A 16863-nucleotide genomic window follows, 5' to 3' on the forward strand; every position below is an offset into this window, starting at 1 on the left:
AGTTCTCTTTTAGGGTCAGAAGATTAGCTTGTTTTGTTTATAAAACATGATAGAAAGAAAGACTTATTTCTAAGACTAGAAAAACCTATCTTCCAATTGGCTTTTTTTTTTTTTTTACATTTTACTTTATTAAGAAATCAAATAAAAAATAAAGTGAGAAGTAGAAATACTAATTGATTCATGAATTAATTTATTAGAATCCAAAGTGCTAAATCACTAATCTGAAGTTATCTGACTGAAACACGGAGGTGAAGAAAACAAAATTTCTCATAACCAAATCCTACCTGCTCTTTCCTCAGTATGTGATTCTGAAGGGGGAAACCCAGCTTGCTTTATTATTCATATTTCCTTTTGAACTGGATGATAAATGCTGAACCATCATGGCAAGCCTATTCTGAAGATGTCCAGAGTAACAATAAACCCTTTGTGATGAAAATAGCACAGTGTAGCTATTTGCCAAACTAAAAATCATGAACTTACTTATGATCTATATTCCAGTGTGTGTTGCACATCAGCAGTTGTCAGTTTTATGTATTGGGGGAAACAGGAGTTAAAATAATTGTCGTAAGTAGAATATACACATTTGCACTTTGTTTTGTACTTTAATCCCCAGACCACTCAGATAATTAAATTGGTAATGAGATGCTTGCTTTTATGCGCATTTACACGTATATTGTCTGATAGGTTCTATACTTTTTATTAGGGGTGCTAATAATTAATGATCATTTATCTGTGTATTACTTTTTACCTGACGGTACTTTCTACTGTGTCAAAGATTGTCCTACGGAAATAAACTTTGCACCGTTGGAGAACCACCAGAGTAAAGGAAGGCACACTGTTATTCAAATGAACTAATTTAAGATCATTTCTTCAGCACAGAGGCAACAGGAAGGCAGGACCAGAAGCATCTACCCCAGGAGGTTATATATAGGATGATTGGAGACATTCCCAAAGACAATGAGGCACTAGCGTTTGTTTAAGAGAAAGGCTATTTCACTCTGAGAGCTCATGCTGGAATTAACTGGTGTCATTTTGAAGGAGGGTTTTGCTAATTGGCATCTCCCAATTGTATATAATGCCAACACCTTTTCTATTAATTATTTGCCATAAACATAGCTCAGTGAAGCAAAACTCCCTGCAAACTATAAAGATTTAAGAGGAACTGTTGCAATTTAATTCGTTTCCAAAAGCCCTATGTGAACTGTAACAGTTGGTTGGTATTATTTGTATAATGTTTTGTCATTTGATGTTGGAAGCATTATGTTCATGTATTGTGGTGATGGCCTGCTGAGTAATTGCAAGGTTCATTATACTACCAAGACTGTCAAGGGGCATTTATGGATATTCATGTGCAGTGAACCCTTGAACTTGAACTGGTCATTCTTGTCTCCCATGGCTGGAATTGTGTTTACTCCAAATGGCAGGAGAAACTTTAATTATGAAACCGTAAAAGAGGCAAAATTACCTAAGTTCTAAAATGCTAAATGGACTATTAAAAAATGTACCTGCAGTTTTTCCCCCTCTACTGTAAGAATGTTATCTGTACTCTCAAGGAAACTCATCATAATTCTAAGTTTTAAGAATTTTTAAATTTTTTTGGTGGTTTGGTAGTAAATCTGTGCTTCTAAAATTATGTGTTTTTATGTAAAAAGATACTAGATATCCATTATTTCTACTTTAGGAAATCCATTGATAAACCAAATATTAATTAAAAAATGAACATATTCATTCATATGAAGTTAAAAATGTTCAAGCATTGTGCATTGATTTGAAAACTATTGAATATATGAAGTAAATTTAAGAAGCAAACTTCAAGGGGATCCCTGGGTGGCGCAGCGGTTTGGCGCCTGCCTTTGGCCCAGGGCGCGATCCTGGAGACCCGGGATCGAATCCCACGTCGGGCTCTCGGTGCATGGGCCTGCTTCTCTCTGCCTGTGTCTCTGCCTCTCTCTCTCCCTCTGTTACTATCATAAATAAATAAATTTTAAAAAAAAAAAAAAAAAAGAAGCAAACTTCAAGAAGTAGGCAGATACCTATTTATGAATATGTAACTATGAGTTAGTGTTAAAGTATTTATCACAATAATTGTAATGATCTCTTTATGAGTATCCTTCCCCTAGACTTTAATGTTCTTGAGAATAGAAGCGTTTTCTTAAAATATCCTGTCTCATAGTGCTCAGTGCATTGTGCTTGTTCAGTGAGATTTTGTTGAACTGAATTGAAGAGAGCTGAGGCAAAGATGGCATATTAGACAGGGTTGTAATTTGAAATAGAGAGTTATGACTGGAGCATAGAGTACTTGGAGATTGGTGGCAAGAAATGAAATTAGAAAAAAGAGAAGATGCTTCTGTTCCCAAGTGCTTGGGTTGTACACAGAAAATACTATACAGCAGTTACAGGATTTTAAGCAGCTAATCACATGACAGCCATGCAGAGGATGGGAATAGGGTAGAAATAAGGAACAAACTCTGGTTCCCCCACACTGGGATATAGTATCCTTGAAGCCTGGGTTGGACAAAGATTTTGTTTGTTTGTTTTAAAGCAAAACAAAATTCTTACATGAAATTTTAATTGTGAGAAAATACAACATAACTATTTCAATCATTTTAAAGTGCTACAGTTCAGTAGTTTTAAGTACATTCACATTGTTGGCCAACCAATCTCTAGAACTCCTTATGTTTGCAAAGTTGACATTTTTAGTCTGCTGAGACAGCTGTCACAATACAATAGACTGAGTGGTTTAAACAATGGTCATTTATTTCTCAGAGTTCATGAGACCAGAAAGTCCAAGATCCAGGTGCCAGAAGATTTGGTTTCTGGTGAGGGCCCTCTTTCTAACTGGTAGACAGCTTGCCTTCTTGTGTCCTTGCATGGCAGAGGAGAAAGAGAACATAAGAGCTACCCCAGGTCTCTCTTCCTCCTCTTTTAAGGACAATAATCCCATTATGGAGGCCACACTTTTATGACCTCATGACCTCATCTAAAACTAAGTATCTTTGGGAGTTAATGGCTCCAACACAGGAATGTCATAACAATATTTATCTTTTTGTTACTGTCTTATTTCACTTAGCATAATGTCTTTAAGATTCAACCATGTTGGACAGCCCACGTGGCTCAGTGGTTTAGCGCCGCCTTCAGCCCAGGGCCTGATCCTGGAGACCTGGGATCAAGTCCCATGTTGGGCTCCCTGCATGGAGCCTGCTTCTCCCTCTGCCTGTGTCTCTGCCCCCACTCCACCCCCTCTCTGTGTATCTCATGAATAAATTAATAAAATCTTTTAAAAAAAAGATTCATCCATTTTTAGTATTTATCAGAATTTCCTTTTTTAATGCTGAATAATATTTCATTGTATGTTACCACATTTTGTTTATCCATTCATCTGTTGAAGAATATTTGAGTTGCTTTCAGCTTTTGGTTATTGTGAATAATGTTGCTATGCACATGAATGTGTGTGTGTGTGTGTGTGTGTGTGTATATATATATATATATAAATGTTTTTTCAAAACCCTGCTCTCAATTCATTTGAATATATACTAGGAAATAGAATTGCTGGATTATTTAGTTACTCTGTTTTTAATTTTTTGAGGAGCTTTCCTATTGTTTTTCATAGCAGCTGTATCATTTTACATTCCCACCAATGGTACATACAGATTTCTGTTTCTCCACAACCTTGCCAATACTTATTTTGATAATAGCCATTCTCTTGGGTGTGAGATGGTATCTCATTGTTGTTTTGATTTGCATTTTCCTAGAGATAAGTGATTTTGAGCATCTTTTCATGTGCTTATTGGTCTTTTATATATGTCTTCTTGGAAAAAATGTCTGTTCACATCCTTTGTCTATTTCTTAATTGGGTTGCCTCTTATTTTTGTAGTTGTTGAGTTGAAGTCATTCTTTATATATTCTGGATAATCCCTTATTAGATATATGATTTGCATATTTTCTACCATTTCATAGATTGAAATGTTATTGATTGAGTCCTTTGAACAGAGGTTTTAACTTTTGATGTAGTCCAGTTTATCTCCTTTTTATAAAATTTCTGTGCTTTTGATATCATATCCAAGAACTTATTACAAAATGCAATGACATGAAGCTTTTCCCGAAAGTTTTTTTTGTTTGTTTGTTTTGTTTTATTTTGTTTTTGGTAAGAGTTTCATAGTTTTAATTCATTTCAACTGTTACATTTAGGTTTTTGATCCATTTTGAGTTAACATCCATTGTGTATGTTGTAAGGTAAGAGTCATTTTGTGTGTGTGTGTGTGTGTGTGTGTATTTTGTTTTTTGTTTTTGCATGTGAATATCCAGTTTTCCCAACACCATTTGTTGAAAAGACTATCTTTTTTCCATTGAATGGTCTTGGCAACCTTGTTGGTGTTTTGTGTGCACTGCTGGAGCAAAGAAAAAAGGGAGGCCTTTAGTGCATAAAAATGAGGGAATGACCTACAAAAATCCTGGAGAAACTTTTTAAAAGATTTTATTTATTTATTAGAGCATGCACAAGAGAGAGCATAAGTAGGGGGAAGAGGCAGAGGGTACAGGAGAAACAGACTTCCCGCTGAGCAGAGAGCCCGATGGGGGGCTCTATCCCAATATCCCAAGATCATGACATGAGCCAAAGGCAGATGCTTAACTGACTGAGCCACCCATGCATCCCTTGCAGAATCTTCTAAATAAATGAGTCATGGAGGCCATTCTAGGAATAGAGTGGTGGAACCTTGTTAGATTAAGAGTACAAAAGGAGGAATTTAGAGTAGCTCCCTCAGCCAGAAAGAACACACATACAATGTTTTGTTTGTTTTTGAAAAGTATCTGAAACAGACAAGGAGGCAAATGTTAAAAGCATGGACAAAGATAAATGACAGGCACTTCACCCCCAGGAAATAAAACATGTAGTGAAGAAGACAGCATGCATAAATAATTATGATACAGAGTAAAGGGATAAATGTATTAGAAGTAATACTGATAAAATGCTGTGGACATTTAGAGGAGAAAACAGTTACTTCTTCAGAGAGGACCAGTTGGGTCTTGCTGGATATAGTCATCCAAATTTCTCCTTTGAAAGCAACAGAAACCAACCATGATTAATTTACACAGAAAACACAGTTATTAAGAGGGTATTTGCTAGTTCATAGACTCTCCAGGAGGATACGGGAACCAGGTCTGGAAGAGACACAGCCTAAAATAATACTTAGAATTCCACCTCAAAATTTATCTTGTAATAAGGGTTACATTATTACCATTGTCACCACATCTGATTGTAGACACTTACTTAAACTGTTCCCATCAGCCCTAGATATGAATGTTGCCACTAGAACGGCTGAAAGGGTGACTGACTCGTTTTAGCTTCCGTTTTGTAGAATTCTGCCTCAAGTGGAAAATGGTAATCTACAGGTGGCTGCAAAATATTGCAATATTCACAGATCTGAGAAAGGTAAAATTTGCACTGCTGTAGGAGAATTGTAATATTTAGACAAGCAATGGCAATTGGAAATATGGGGTAGAGATTCAGAAAAAGATTTAGCCTGGTAGTCAGTGATATTAGCTAAGGCCCTGACATTATAAGGGGACATGTTTGAAGAAGAGATCATTGGGAAAGAATTCTGATCATCTATATTCGTGTAACACAAGAGGAAGAAACTTGGATGGATAGGCCTTTATCATGAAAACTAGAGGAAAAACTTCTGATGAGTGTCTAGTAAATTGTGTTTGTTCAGTTTCCTTCTAACTGAATGAAGCTTTTAAGAAGGGAAGTGGTTGCAGTGCTCAGCGTTGCTTAGGAATACAATGAGTGAAGACATAGAAAAATTCTTTGCATTTGTTGACCTTTGAAAGAAGAATTTCATTAGAATGCTGGGGGTAGAATTCAGAGAACAGAGATTTACAAGGAAAACATAATTGGAATGGAATTACAATAATTGGTGGCATCAAGGTCAGTTACTTTAGGAAAAGAAAGATAGGACTTGTCAAAGGAACTACTTTACAAAAAAAGATTTATTGAGCACCTACTACATAGTGTTTGAAGTGCTTGGAGTACATAAGTGAACAGAATGGACAGAGATCAGTGTCCTTGGGATCTTTATGTTCCAGAGGAGTGTGAGAGGTATCAGATAGTTAACAATAAACATAGCAAATAAGTACATTATATAGTGATTAGAAGGTGATAAATGCTGTGGGGGAAAAAAAAGGTAAAGCAAAGTAAGAAAATTGATTGGGTTTGTTGATCTTTGCAAGAAGAATCTCAGAATGGTGGGAAATAGAGGTCTAGTAGGGTCAGGTAGGGATTTGGGTGCTTGTACTGGTATATTTACCTAGCAGCCTAGCAGCAGGCGAGGCTTCACTGAGCTGAGATTTGAGGAAGTCTTGAAGAAAATGCTGGAGGAAGCTAAGTAGATATCTAAGGGAAGAATGTTTAGGCAGAGGAACAGGAGCTACAAAGCTCTGGCAGGAACACGTATGGTGTGTTTGACGAACAGGATGAGGAACCGAGAGAACAGTAGGAAAACAACCCAATGAGATCATTGGAAGCTAGCTCTAAAATAGGACCTTGTAAACTACCATAAGGAATTAGAGAGACATGGTAAAGCATGTACTCTAGGATTGATAGCTCTTTGATATTTTCTGTAGATTACTGGCATGAGGTAATCTACAGCTTCTTATACAATTCAGAAAAACTTCAAGCTTACTTTGCATAGGCTATTTCTATTTAAACAACTTCAGAAAGAGGGATCCCTGGGTGGCGCAGCGGTTTAGCGCCTGCCTTTGGCCCAGGGCGCGATCCTGGAGACCCGGGATCGAATCCCATATCGGGCTCCTGGTGCATGGAGCCTGCTTCTCCCTCTGCCTGTGTCTCTGCCTCTCTCTCTCTCTCTCTGTGTGACTATCAAAAATAAATAAAAAATTAAAAAAATAAAAAAAAATAAACAACTTCAGAAAGAGATAATGTCAAAACCCAGACAAAGGGATGATGCCCTATAACTAATATAAAGTAAGGCGGGATTCTTTATTGAAGGAAAAGAAGGTAAACTATGATGAATAATTTTATAGGGTTTTTTTTTTTTTGGCCTAAATTCCTAGAGTGAACTAAACATTTGTTGTCAATTTCTGATGATATACATATCATTTTAATAAAAAAGATTGAAAATCTTTTTTAAACAAGTGTTTCTAAAAGAGTGCTTCTTCTGAACTTCCTTTTCTTTTCTTTTCTTTTCTTTTTTTTTTTTTTTTTTACACATCCTTTAATAAAGGTGCTAATGAGATGTATTGAGGACTTTGAAGTGCTTCCACTGTAAACTTTCTCAGGAGACCTCAGGGTAGAAATTATGGTGACTATTTAAATCCAATTGATCATCTTAATGGGCTTTAAATCATCTTGATAAATATAAGTTTTGTAATTTCGGTTAAGGTTGAATTTGAATGTTTCGTTTGGCATAATCCTTAAGATAACTCACTGCTTGCTTAAATTTTTCACTTTTCAGGTGGGTATTTGGTAGTAATAGACGTAACCACAAAGAGGGATGACTATAAGAATAGATCTATACAGCAAGATGATCAGATAAAAGAATGCCAAAGTAACTAAGGCTTATATATTAGACTAGAAGAGTATTACAGTTTCATAATTGTGTATTAATACATCACTGGTTTTATCTAATATGATCACTACAGCTCATCTTCTTTACTTCCATAGTTTAAGCATCTTCTGTCGTGCCAGTCACATTCAGTATCCTCTGATTTAGCTCATGTAAGGCTCTAGTTAAAGCATCAAAAGAAAAGGTTTCAGTAAGAATAAAGTCTGATTTCGGGATCCCTGGGTGGCGCAGCGGTTTGTCCCTGCCTTTGGCCCAGGGCGCGATCCTGGAGACCCGGGATCGAATCCCACATCGGGCTCCCAGTGCATGGAGCCTGCTTCTCCCTCTGCCTGTGTCTTTGATTAAGTAAAGTCCATACATGGAGTTTCATTTTTTATTTATTTTTGCAAACTAGTTGTTTGAATGTTAAAACCAATCCTTTGTCTTGTGAAAACCCTGCATGTGTAGAGTCTACTAGAAAAGTCCTTTGTGAGATTATCAAAAACTGTTGCTTCTCATAAAAAAATTTAAAACATTAAGCAGCTGTGCTTTATATCTGGAGACAGGTGAAGGAAGATAAGGGAAATATATACACACACACACACATATATAAACACAGTATGTTTTAGGCATCTTTTTGGTATCAACCATCTGTCATTAAGAAAGTATTTCAAAATACACAATTGACTTCTGGCCGGTAGAAGAAAAGAAAAGGTCTAACATCTCATGAATCTGAACTGAAAATCACGGGATTATTTTTTATTTAATTAAAAATACTTTGCAAGCGCATAGAGTTTAGATATCACTTTAAATAAAAAATTGGCTTTCCGTAATCTCTGTGTTTCTTCTAGCATCAATTTTTTTAAAAAACTACTAAGAGCTAAGTCTATTCAGAAATCATATACTGGCAGCATTATTATTGAGGTTCTCTAATGGAAAAGCTAGAATACACTAAATCAAAACAAAACTTCTCTGTTATGAATGCCTTTTCTTCTATTTTACAAAACTTTTTCTTGGGACACACGGTTGAATGTCTGCCTTGAGCTCAGGGTGTGATCCTGGAGACCTGGGATCGAGTCCCACATCGGGCTCCCTGCAAAGAGTCTGCTTCCCCCTCTGCCTGTGTTTCTGCCTCTCTGTGTGTCTGTCATGAATAAATAAATAAAATCTTTAAACAAAACAAAACTTTTTCTTGTTTGATTCCTCCTGTATATAGTTACGATATTCTCCAAAGAGTGTGAAATGCATTTTTAAAAATTTAAATTCAATTAGCCAACTATATAGTACATGATTAGTTTCAGACATAGGGTTCTGTGATTCATCGGTGCATATAACACCCAGTGCTCATCACATTGGGTGCCCTCCTTAATGCCGGTCACCCTGTTACCGCATCTCCCACCTACCTCCCCTCCAGCAACCCTCAGTTTGTTTCCTATGGAAATAAGAGTCTCTTATGGTTTGTCTCCCTCTCTGATTTCTTCCCATTCAGTTTTCCTTGCCTTCCTCTATGAGCCTCTAAACTGTTTTTTATAACCACATATGAGACTGTGTGATAATTTTCTTTCTCTGATTGACTTAGGAAAATGGATTTTCTAAGAGCTGTCTTCATATGGTTTGCCCACTTAAGCATAGGCTATTCAAGTGTTTAAATAGGAACTATACTTTAACTCCTTTTATATTTCTTTTATGTGTATACTAATGCGCACCTTCCTTATTTCTAAAGTATACTCAGATGGAGTTATAAGGAAACATGTGAGAAAAATAAAATTTTATTGATATTATAATTTGCTTAAAATTTATTTTTCAATTTACCTATTAATATCATTTCAAGTTGGATTTGGGTGAATTTAGTACATGAATTTAGTACAATTGACTCTAGGATGAAGTAAGAATAATGGTAATCCTCTTCAAGAAATTAATTTTGATATAAAACTGTGTTCAGGTTTTTATAATGGCTAGCATGAAATTCAAATAGGTACTAGAGGTTTTGATTTTCTGCTCAGGGATGCTTTAGCACTAGTTTGATAAAGAAGAAAACATCCTTTAACTACCTTTGAAATAGAGCTTTAGGTGAGTCAGGTTAGTAGCTTCAGTGGTTCATGATTTTCATAGTGTGTAACTTTAATTCTGAGGAGTTCTGGGCCCAATATAATACAAGAAGGGTATATCTGTCGTTATTTAAATGAACAACAAAAACCCCTTTCTTTTTTAAATATTTCTTTATTCATGAGAGACACACAGAAGAGGCAGAGACATAGGCAGAGCGAGAAGCAGGCTCCCTGCGGGGAACCCAATACGGGACTGGATCCCTGGACCCAGGATCATGCCCTGAGCTGAAGGCACATGCTCAACTGCTGAGCCACCCAGGTGTCCCCCAAAACCCCTTTCTCATGTAGTTGCTTGCAAGTGGGGCAAAGTAGATCTTTTCCAACTGCCTTCTCACAGTGTATAGAAAACATCTTTAGTGAAAACAGACTCATCTGATGAGGGGAGGACCACATCACGTGGTTCTGGTGACTTTGCTTATCCACTTTTTCTGAGGCTGCAGAGTTGCCACCCTGTAACTCCTAAGGCACAGGCCTGCTCATGGAAAATAAAACCTCCTTCCCTAATTCCAAGGCATCTCACTCACCCTTAGTTGCTTGGCTTGTAAAATATGCTCGATAATATATGCATTGAAGGGCTGCTGGGTGAGTTAAAAAGAATATCTGCAAGATGCTAATCTAAATTAATGATAATATACCTCTTTTACTTATGATTATCATTGTTCCTAACAAATGCTCTAAAGGAGAAGTCCATCTCTCATTGGATCTGAAACCACTGACCTATGAGTACATTGCTGTGGCTTCCAGAGTGTCTGGTGTCCCCTCCTCTGAATCAATAGGTTTAGAACTCAAGCTATCTGACCCCTCTTCTGCTCCAACCTTCAGAATTTCTAGCTGTTATGTTCCTTGAACAAATTTCATCAGCCCCCAGAGTCTCTGAGGCCTCCATCTACTAAGTGAACAATTTCTGCCCTAGTTATTTCTTGCAGAGCAAAACCATGGGTCCCTGACTAGTGAAGTGTTGGTGTGTCTCATCCTATCAAGCCTTAACCAGTTCCAGACCTTGTTGCTTCAGGCACATGCAGTATTTCCATCTGTAAACAGGAGTGATATCACTGACCATACAGGTAGGTAGTGAGGATAAATGAGGTAATATATATTAGGTACATTGCATAGTACCTAACAAAGAGTAAAAACTCGCCAAGTGGTAGGGATCATCATTATCATCATTTTATATTCTTATCTAGAAATAATTCTGTTAGTCTTCCTTGAGTCCTTGCTTGCCAACCCCTGCTAAGACATTTTTTTTCTCCCGTTCAGGTTTAGTTTCTGGTCTGAGATAATCGTATTGATCAGGTGATGGATTACTCTATAGTGATTAATGTAAAGAATAATCTCACATTTTATGTACCACCTGGCTCCATATTACCAAATACGGTACAAGTTCGATCTTATTAGCCTTTAGTTGAGTAATACTGAAACCAGATAATACACTGGATAGAATTCTGTCTGTATGGGGTTTAGGAGTCGTGGAGTGGTCTGGAGGTTTGTGTTATTTTGTTTTTATTTTAATTGTAGAACTTACAGATTCGCTGAGTTAATTTTCATTGGTAGTTTAATCATGCAAATTGCTTTTAGTTCTCTTCCTATTCTTTAATGTTCATTGCTTTTTGTATCTAGTCTTCTTAGTTTGTATCCAGGCTGTGCGTAGCCTGGTTATATTCATGGTCTGACATGAGCTTTTAAAAAGAACTCTGAAATTATTAAGTGAATGATATTGTCATAGATTTTAAGGTATCATCCTATTATAGAATTCCATGAAGCATTTTGCTTTGATGGGTTTGGTTGTGCTGATGATCAAATCATACTCTCTGAGTACACAGTGTTACAGTGTTTTAGGAGAATACAGTTTGGGACACATTTGTTATTTTTCAAAAGCCATCTGAAATCCCATTAATGAGTTGTGGGGAGTAGCACTGGTAAAAGACCAACATTGAAAGCCTGTATCAGAAGATATTGTCATGTCTATCACACAATATTAAGGCTCCAGCCTGTTAATAATGACAATATTTGTATTAGGTGGAAAATGGTTTGTGTTATTAGTGCTTAAATTATATTGAGGTGTGTTCAGAGTATTTCATAACAAGTGTGTTTCCTTTACTATTTTTATAAATGCCTCAAAAAAAGGTACCTTTTATGTATGGCTGCTCTAAAAAATTTATAATTTTAGTTTTTGAGACATATCCTTAATGAACATGATTTCAAAAATAAAAAAGAAAAAATAGCAATCAGCTAAGCGCCATCATGACCTGGTTGGTTTATCGTAAAAGTCTTGACATTTTAAAGCTGGAACTGTCCCTTTATATTTGTGTGTGAATTTTTTTGTTGCTAGTGGTAACTATAGAGAATTTTTTTTCCAACAGCACCCTTTAAATAACAATGGTCTCCCCAAATATGCTGTGGCATAGCTTTAAACTTTATTAAGTCTGTCTCAGACTCCCCTTCCTCTCCCTGAGTAAATGGAAGAAAAGTTTGGCAGGCTTCATGCTGTGCACTTGATTGATGTCCAGAACATCTGAAGGACTTTTGTGTCCTGCCTACTCTCTGTGAGTGCATAATGTGTGAATACTTAAAGCAGGTCAGCCCTTATCACATGTAATCTAGGCCTGAAAGCAGATCAACAGTGACAGTCATATCCCGTAAGTAAGAACACAAATCATCCTCTACATGCTTTCGACAAGTTGTGGGATATTCTTTTTCTCTCTTTTTACCCCTTCCCACTCACGGGGAACCTTGGCAGAGCAATGAAAGCAGAGAGGAGACGTGCTCAGAATAATGTGTCACTTGTTGGAGGGAGGAAGGGATTGTTTATTTGTAATGATGTGCTGCTCTTTCACTGTGCAGCTGAAGGGAGCTTCGGGTTGTTAATGACCAGTGATGTGGAAGGCTGCAAATGAGACTGGGGTGGGAAGGTGGGAGGCAGCCTGAAAGCCGCCGAAGTTGTGGTCTTTGCAAACTCCAGAGTCAGGAGAAACATTTTTGTACACGCGAGTTCTATTGTTCGTGTTTTCCCCCATAATGGAGTAACTTTTTATGTCATTGTTTAAGCGTATAGCTGAAAATCAGAGTCAGAGGGTGGATTAGCCAGTGCAACTCAGAGTGCACTTTTCTCAATTTGGTCCAACTAGTATGAAAGTTTAAAACAAATATTTTAGGGCAAAACTCAATAGAATGGTAGGGACCATACTATAGCTTGCAAAAGGAAGGAGGGAGTAACTGTTGTCTCTGTGCCTGTGTGTTTGAACGGAAGTTTAATTAACTGTTGCTCCAAACAGTCTTAGCAGGGATATTGAAACCATAAAGAAAATAACACTCGCTTAATTGTTCTCATCAAAAATTATAAGGATATTGTTAGATATCTTAGATAGGGAGGACTGTCCTTACCATCATAGCATTGAAAACTTTACTGGTTTCTTTTGAAATGTAATCAGCTGGAGAAGTTGCTGTAGTCCATTCGTATAATGGAAGATCAGCTGTGCAGATACCTCCTCGAGAAATGAAGGCAGGGCTTCCCACAGAATCCCATTATGAGACATGAGGTCTTTCCCACCTTCTCCCCTCTACTTTTCCAGCCTGATGTCTCTGTTCTCCAGGCACAGCCAGGTTCCCACGTTCTCAGTAAACACCGTTCTTTGGCTTACTCGTGAGTCTCTGTGTTCTCTGTTCTTTTGCTTAGGATCCCTTTGCCCTCCTTTCACCCAGTGAATTCCTGCTTATCTTTGAAGACCTAGTTGCCATGCCTCTCCCCTGCAGGTCCAGCCGCCACCCGCAGTCAGAAGACATCTCTGTCCACTGTACTTTCTGTGTTCCTGCCGTTCTCCAGGCAGTGGCTGTCCTGCATTGTCATTATTGAATTGTATATTTGTCCTCAGCTAACAGAATCAGTTGTGTTCTGAAGGCAGAGACTGTCTCTTAAGAAATGTTCTCCTATCCCATTTACTAGATACAGTTTCCCCAATTCAGCTTAGAAACTTCGCATATACGTACAATGAATAGATTTGGGGAGTTTCTATGTGAAAATAAGTTCTCAAATTGAAATAGTTAAAACAGTAATGTCTTATACCCCTGCTTCAATTAGATGAATATTCAGTGAATTAAATAAAAGTAAACTGGTTAAAAATTTCCCTTTACAGGTGTAATTTGAATTTTTGAAACCCTATTTAACATAAGACACATTTTGCACTTCGTTTTCCTGACCACATGTGATAGGAACAATTTGATAAATGTTACATTAAAGAGCGTTATTGTTAACAAGGGAATTTTTTTTTTTTTAACAAGGAAATTTTTTGTCAGGGGGTGGGGAGTGATTAGTGGGAGATTTTTGGAAATTGACCATTTTCTGATATCTGCCTATGCTCTGGGCACCATAGTCAGTAATTAATACTCAATTACTTGTCTAATCTATATAACAGTCTTAGGTAGTGATCAAGTGTAGAACAAAGTCTACACCATTTGTCCAAAGTTGTACAGATAGCGCAACTTGGCTCTCTCTTTCACGGCATAGGCTCCATAAATCTAGAATGAGTGGGTCTGTTGAAGAATTCTAGTTGACAGGTAGCAGTGCACATCCTACTCATATGGGCAGTACTAGCTGTAGTCCTCCTCTTCCCTTTCCTTTCCCTTTTCTCATGTGTGTATTTTCAAATTTGTCACCTTTCTGTTAATATTCTCTTAGAGCTTTCTTTGAAGCCTCCGTAGGTGTGTACTCTATGGTGAGTGGGTTCAGTCATATGCAAAGCCAGATTGTTTTGCTAAGCCAGATTTCTGATCTACATTATGAGAGTTTTGTTACATCTTTTGAGCCTCATTGTCTAGAACTTAAATGCATTTTATAGAGCATCTCTTTCGTGGTTGGCACCCAGCATATATCAAACAATAAAAGGCAAAGTAGAGGGAATTCATAGGGATACATTTTGAATTTCTTAGTATTATAAATGAAAGAAATCCGTATTAACCAATAAATTTGACTAAGTAGGCACCTCCCCCATCATGCTCCTAATTTTCATTTCTCCTTACCTAGTTAGAAGTTCAGGTTCAGAGACTCATCCTATATGCTGAAATTCTAGATTTTTTTTTTTAATTTATCGAGCCAGTCAGTGTTCAGAAGCCTTTAGTTATTTATGTAATATACAGTCTAAACTCTGTAATCTATGTTCTGAGTCCTGCACAGTCTGGTTCCACTCTGTCTAGGTTTCTCTCCAGCCATTTACTAATAGGAGCTGTCTGCTCCAGTCAGATTTTTCTTCTCATGCTATTACACAAATGAAATATTTAATCCTTCCTCTAATCCTTGCTCGTATAATTTCTTCCTTTCCATCTCCTCGATTGCTGTATAAATTCAATTCTTATTTCAGTGTCCAGCTCTCCCTTCAGTTTTTGGCTCAGTCTAATCCATCCCTTACTGTGATTTTCCGTCTTTATTCCATTTGAGGACACTTCATCTTAAAACGTTACATTTTTCACAGTTCTCTGTTATAGATAACTGCTTTTTCTGTGGCATGGTAAATGTCTTGAGTACATTTATTTCAGAGAGCCCATAGTATAAAATTAGAAATGGTTGCTGATATGAATTGCTTTGAACTGAATTAGGATTCTAGGGAGAGAGCACCAGCTCTCTCTTTGGGCTTTGAGCCATTTATGGATGCTCATATTGGGGAAATGCGAGCTGTGGGAGCTGTCCCACATTTCAGCCATTCACTCCTCCCAAAGCTCAAGGCTGGGTTCCAAATTGGCAGTGGAACCATGTTGTGATGTGGCTCTGAGCCGAATATAGAAGGTTTGAACAAGAGATTCAGTTGCTTGATTTTTTTTTTTTTGTCTTTTCCCACATATGACCCTTGCTCCTGATCACTATTGTTCATTTTAATACGCCTCAGTCTCCCTTCTTAGCTCAAAGGGATGTGGATAAATGATACTGAAGTGATACCACCCCCGACTTACAGTTTTCTGACAAGTTGTATGGCTTCTGTGAAATGCAAAATGTTTGTTTCTTAAGTTTGAATATATTCCAGAATTTCATACATGGTTAAAAAAATACTGCATTTCTTTTACATTTTATTTCATGAAAATGTGAATTGAGGGTATTGGGTTGATAGTATAATATTTGTAAATTCACAAAAAAGTAAATTGTTGGTATTCCTAACTAGAGAGTAGATTTGAATGGCACCTAGTAGGGCAGTGCTGGGAGGTGCTGGTGTTTGTAGAGGGGTGGGGGTCTCTCAAAAATGAGATGATGGCAGAGATTTTTTTCCAAGAAAAGAATTCTTAAAATATCAAGTAAATGCATTCTGATGGTATCTGAGATATAAGCATTGAAATAGGTCTCTGTTTTCATAAACATAAATCCTTTATCATGACTGATGGACTTAATAACTACTTCTGTTTGTATCTATGGTGGCATTGTAGTTTCTATACATACTGTCAATTCATTTATATTTCTTGCTGATCTTTTAGTATTGACATTTCCCAGAGTCAAAGAAAACAGCCCTCAAAAAAGTTCTGTAGTCTTAAAAAAAGGTCACTCAATATCATTGAAAGTGGAATCTTACAAGCTTTTTCATGGTTTATGTTGAGGCACAATTACAGTTAGAATCTTAAAACATCCGGCAGCCTGGGTGGCTCAGCGGTTTAGCGCCACCTTCAGCCCAGGGTGTGATCCTGGAGACCTGGGATCGAGTCCCTCGTGGGGCTCCCTGCATAGAGCCTGCTTCTCCCTCTGCCTGTGTCTCTGCCTCTGTGTGTGTGTGTGTGTGTGTGTGTGTGTGTGTGTGTCTCATGAATAAATAAATAAAATCTTTAGAAAAAAAAATAAAAAATAAAATGTTTAAAAAAAGTCTTAAAACATTTAATAACTTACGTTAATGAGATGGTTGGGCTCACGGTACTTTTTCTACATAAGAAATTTCAAACCATAGTCATTTAAGATTAGTTGATTAATGAGTAGCTTAACTGAAATACTTCAACTTGAAAGTTTCATTAAAGATCCTCTTTACACAAGACCCCCTTTTCCTGTCCGTGTACTTGGTTCAAAGGCATTTGCTCCATTATCTAAATGGTGATGTGAGCAAGGTGTCATAACGAGACACTTCAGTGCGTCGCAACATTTCGAGCATTTTATCAAAGAAAACATTTTTATTTTGCTTCTTTCTACAATCTCAAACAATCGTTCCTAGCAAGAGAAGGAAAAAAGAAAA

At 37.2% G+C, this 16863-nt stretch overlaps 1 protein-coding gene across 10 annotated transcripts in view; it reads left to right on the forward strand.

Moving 5' to 3' along the window:
- The window catches only part of BMPR1B (bone morphogenetic protein receptor type 1B), a 394237-nt gene that overhangs the window by 269244 nt on the left and 108130 nt on the right, over positions 1 to 16863 (forward strand). Inside the window, exon 1 of one of the 10 annotated variants that reach the window (XM_049104972.1) lies at positions 5892 to 6012. The exons of 6 other annotated variants lie outside the window; for them this stretch is intronic. The gene's annotated coding sequence lies outside the window, so the exon portion shown is untranslated. Of the gene's footprint in view, positions 1 to 5891; positions 6013 to 10590; positions 10738 to 16863 lie in introns of those variants that run through there. 3 more of the 10 variants (XM_049104966.1, XM_049104974.1, XM_049104971.1) reach the window with 3 other exon arrangements.

The sequence above is a fragment of the Canis lupus genome, chromosome 32, assembly GCF_003254725.2.
Source record: "Canis lupus dingo isolate Sandy chromosome 32, ASM325472v2, whole genome shotgun sequence".
NCBI classification, from domain to species: Eukaryota; Metazoa; Chordata; class Mammalia; order Carnivora; family Canidae; genus Canis; species Canis lupus.